Genomic DNA, 5318 nt, shown 5'->3' on the forward strand with positions numbered 1-5318 from the left:
AGATAAGAAAGAGAGAGAGAGAGAGAAAGAAAGAAAGAAAGGAAGAAAGAAAGAAAGAAAGAAAGAAAGAAAGAAAGAAAGAAAGAAAGAAAATATGAAAAAAATAGTGATCATGATACCCTACCAACACTTTGGTCTTGAAATTCGAGCTTCCAGAACTCCAAGAAAAGAAATGCCTGCAGTTATGTCACCCAGTTTATAGTATTATGGAATCTGAGCTACAGGGATAGGAAGGAACTTTGATTTAGTGCAAAAAGGTTCCTGACATCAACCCTGATAAGCTCTAGGCCCACATGGTGGTTGAACTGACTCCTGAAAGTTATCCTGATCTCCACATACTTGTCATAGCACATCCACGTCAACATGTATATACACATACATGTATTTGCATGTGCCAAATAAACAAACAATCCAGAACCTTAAACATGCCGGATAAGAATTCTACCAATAAAAAAAAAAAGAAAAGAATTCTACCAATAAGTCCACTTAAACAATTTGCAATTATTCAATGAAAGGAACCAAGACAAGCCAACTAAATTTCAAGTTCAAAAATAACCTATTTCCTTTGTTGCAAATCATTAATCAAACAGAATAAAGAAAATGATCTCTTCTGTTTGTGTAGCATCTTTACCATAGAAGCCTCCCATAGGAGCCTCACTTAAATGACCAAACCTTTGGAAAGACAGCTTACTTCAAAGTGAGGTAAGATACTTGGAAGTTTGGTCTTTTAGTTTAATCTCGTTAATTACTTTTAAAATAAACAATAACTGTAATAACTGGCACTACTATAAGTCTGTGTGGGACTTGATATTACTTCCTGAGCAAGCTATATTATCAATTATTTAACCCAATAATTATTAATTATTTGACCTCCATAGAATCAAGAGCTTTCCTTCTAAGATTGCTGTGGTCTGCAAGCAGATAAACACATCAAAACTGTGTTTTATTCTAATTACTTCTTAACAATAAGGACTGTTACTATCACTCACTTAACATCATAAAAGCAGGCTCACTGAAACCCCAGACGTTCCATCTGTAAACCACACAAGATGTGAATTAACCTTCACAACTCTAGATTCCTACCAAAGTTTGTGCATGACACTTTAACTTGGACAATGAGATAGTCTATTAAATACTATTCTATAATTCCCCCCATTCAAACTCCAATGAGGCTTCTACAAAAGATACAGAAGTAAATTCTAAAACTATTGCTTTGGTGCATCTAAGTTTATTTCCTCAGCAAACCAACAGATTAAGGGCTAGCTGCTGTCACAGAAGGCAGGCAGGCGGATATGGACTATAAACTGCTCTTTCCTCCACTCTTCCTCCCTGTGTCCCGCCTCTCCAAGTTCCATGGTTGGAAATCATCCTAATATTTTTTTTTTAGCCAGGATATACTAAAATTAGATGGGAACAAAGGCCTGACATTTTCATATTAGCAAGGAGGTTAGGAAGCAAATCTGAACTTGAAGCACCCACACTCATCTACATTTAGCCTCTTCCTCATGAGTCTTTCCTTTCTAAAATATCAAGAGAGGCAATAGCAGGAACCAGACAGTTTCTAGTGTGCTACTGTCCTTGACAACAAACTACTTCATCCACAGTGCACCAGAGAAGACCCCTAGTCAACTAGAGTATTACATTTTTCTTTCTAAGCTACCCTGGTATTATCCAGGATATATAATTCTGAATTATGTGTCAATGTTTATGGCTTGGGGGAAATGGAGAAATTAGTCTCACTTTTAAAAAAAGGAGCTTCCAGACACCATATAAAATAAAGATCAATCACTGAAATATTTATCACTTACTGATACAGTAATAACATGTAAAATACAACACAGGGTCTGTAAGAGTGGACCAGAAGAGCACTTGCAGCTTTTCCAGAGATTTGGTTCTAAGCTCACAATTGCCTGCAACTCCAGTTCCAGGGGATTAAACATTCTCTTTTGACCTTTATGGGCACTCCCTCCCCCAATGGAATATTTTTACCGAGACACAAAAATAATAAATTAAAAGTTGTTTTTGAAAATGTGCCATTTCTTCAGGAAAGTAAGAAAACAGTTTCCTCTAAAAAAATGAAAACTGTAGAGTACGGGGTGGGGAGGGGAGGAGGGGAGGTGGGTTATGGTTTGCTCTAGAAAGCCAGGCAGTAATTTACAAACACTTTAAGATACAATGGATTACTTGGTCTTCAGTCTTTCTCACAACAGTATCAGCATGACAAAAGTTCATTCTACCAGCTCATACATCCCCATGTTTTAAGTTATACTGCACAAAAGCAGAATAATGACACATTCATGTTTTAGGATTATTCCTATCTTTTAAATTTGGCTTCAAGTCCATACAGTTATAGCTTGAAATTCCACTAGAGAAGCCTTTTTAATGATTAGTCTAACTCACTGTGTTATAAAGTTTTTTAAAACTTGGTAAGTACCCACTCAAGCACTCTTTCTCTCCTGGTCACTAGAGCCCATCTTGACATGTAAGCTGGAAATGAATGATCTTTCAACACTCCAGGGATTGTGCTAAGGTCATATTCAATCATTCATTAGGCTTGGTACCCAGTGCTTTTCAGAGTTCCATTGTAGAGCTGGTTTTATTCAGCATTTATGTAGCCTGTGGGCTTGGGTATTTGTCTGCTTAATGTTGAGTTTCATTTCTATAGCCCTAACATAGGAATCCATCAATTGACCAAAGAACATCAAACTATTCCTTTACTTTCTAACAAATTGCATGGTGCGTATGAAGAATAAATTTGCATTAATTTTCTTCCATTAACTGTTAATAAGACATGTTCCTGAATTCTCCTTTTATGTAAGACCATCTCTGTTTCCTGTGTAACCAAAAGAAATGATAAGGATGTTCTAATTTCTCACCTAGTATGTCTTTAAGTCATGTTTCTTGTTTCCCACAATCAAAGTTGTTTCTAGGTTGTAGCAGTCTTCCTCTAATAAAATATACGGGACAAGACTCCTTTCAGAGGCCATCCATACCCACTACAATCAGCTGGAGTGGCTACTACTGTGCAACACAAGACCCCTGGTTTCTTGCCCTGAAAACGGAGCAGTTTCTGCAGCAGACAGATCCTAGTTCACAGAACCAAAACCAGCAAGTCAAAACTCGGGTCTCTCCCCTAGAGACAAACTCATTATTCAAATTTGTCCTTATTTTCAATGTAGGCTACTAGACAGAGAAAAGGTCTAACACATTAATACACACACACACACACACACACACACAGTCGATAAAATGAAATTGCATAGGTTTGACTTAGGTGTGATGGTGAACTATGACTGGGGCTCTGCAGGCTCCCTGTGGACCTGAGCTCCCTACAGACATCACCTGTTGTGCTACAGCAGCACCACCAGGAATGCTTGGTTCTCCTTTGCATTTCAAACAAGTTTCCTCAAAACATCTTTTGATTAAATTAAATTGCAATTCCAGGTTCTCAGCTACCAAGCACAGTCATCATTATATCATGTACTGTTCCTTTTCTGTAACTGCACCATTTCATTCATGTGCCCACATATTTTTTTTCTTTTTTTTTTTTTTTTGGAGCTGGGGACCGAACCCAGGGCCTTACCACTGAACTAAATCCCCAACCCTGTGCCCACATTTTAAGAGTTAACAATATTAAGCCTTAAAGTATTTATAGTTTATTTCATTAACTAAGGGATATTTAATAACCATGCTTTTAGCTGTTTGGTATTATTTGAAAATACTGAATTATTTGAAATACTTGTTAGCATTTTCAGACCTTCTATTTGTTCTGATTTCAATCTTTAACTGGCTTCTAGAAAGATTAAAGTGCTGAGAAGAAATGACAAATTCTTTTTTTTTTTTTTAACCTTCTCAACAGCTCCACAATGGATAACAGGAAAAGTTTCTACCTTTGCAAAATGAACAAACATGTCCCATATAGGAGGGTCTGAATCAACCTCAACAGACATATATATCCCAAGTTAACTGAGTGTTATAAGCCGGCTCATACAGAAAGTGATTTGTTGGGTTGGTACTTAGTAACACTTGAAACTTATCCACTCAAAACTCTAGGAGTACCTACCTTATTAGGGTTGGGTGTGGTGCTGCAGGTTTACACCAAGCATCTAATCAGGGAGGCAGAGGCAGGCAGATCTCTGGGTTCGAATCTCTGTGTCTATATAGTGAGTTACAAGACAGACAGGACTAAGCAGAGAAACAACAGAAAGATACTAGAAGTCTTCCTTTGGCCTCCCTTTGTGTGCTTTTGCACTTGCATGTATGTGTTCATATACTCTAAAAGGACCCTGTGTCCCATAAAGCACAATTTTCTGAAAAGCTTAAATTGAATATATTTTAAAGTAATTTCTCATTTTTTGCATGTTAAAATAAAAGCTATTCCAAGTTCATTATTTTTGCTCAAAGTCCATGCAATTATCTTCAGATCAAATGACAAGTGGTAGCCTTAATGGTCACACTGATCTATGGTTGTCTTCCTTTATTCCTCAAAACAGAAAATTGTACAATGCTCGACTAGGCTAAGTACTAGAAAAGTATTTACAATTTAAAAAAAAAAGTTTGTTTTGAAAATCAAAAGACCCAAAAAGCTGAAAATCATCAAAAGTCATACAACTTAAGGATTCATCTCTACTTTATGCATGCGGGTGTTTTTATTACATGCATGTCTGTTTACTACATGCCTGTGTGGTGCCAAGGAGGCCAGAAGAGAGGGTATTGGACCCCTACAAACTAGAATAACAGACTATACGAGCCACATCCGGGTCCTCTTGTAGGAGCAGCAAGTGCTCTTGACTGCTGAGCCATCTCTCCAGTTCCCCAAAAGTTATATAATTAAAAAAAAAAAAAAAAAAACCCTTAAGATTCTAATACTAAAATACTGTCCCGGGCTGGAGAGATGGCTTAGTGGTTAAGAGCACTGACTGCTCTTCCAGAGGTCCTGAGTTCCATTCCTAGCAACTACATGGTGGCTCACAACATCTATAAATAAAGTAAATAAAAAAAAAATACTGTCTCAAATACAGCTTTACTAAATATTGGATATTTATATAAGATAATTTATCTTTTCACAGTAATATATAAACATTCTCCAGATAAGCTCCAAGATAGAGAGCCTTTGCCACTTCGTGCCTGGGTTCATCAAACTGACAACCTCCTTCCACAGAAAGATGAACAACATTCAGTTTCCCTTTTCTTCTGTGTGTGCATGTTTGCACGTGTGCACACTGTGCATGGGTGTGTATGGGTGTGTGTGTGTGTGTGTGTGTGTGTGTGTGTGTGTGTGTGTGTGTGTGTGTGTGTAGAAACCAGAGGTCTTCGGG

The sequence above is a fragment of the Rattus norvegicus genome, chromosome 1 (assembly GCF_021556685.1).
Source record: "Rattus norvegicus strain SHRSP/BbbUtx chromosome 1, alternate assembly SHRSP_T2T, whole genome shotgun sequence".
Taxonomy (NCBI): domain Eukaryota; kingdom Metazoa; phylum Chordata; class Mammalia; order Rodentia; family Muridae; genus Rattus; species Rattus norvegicus.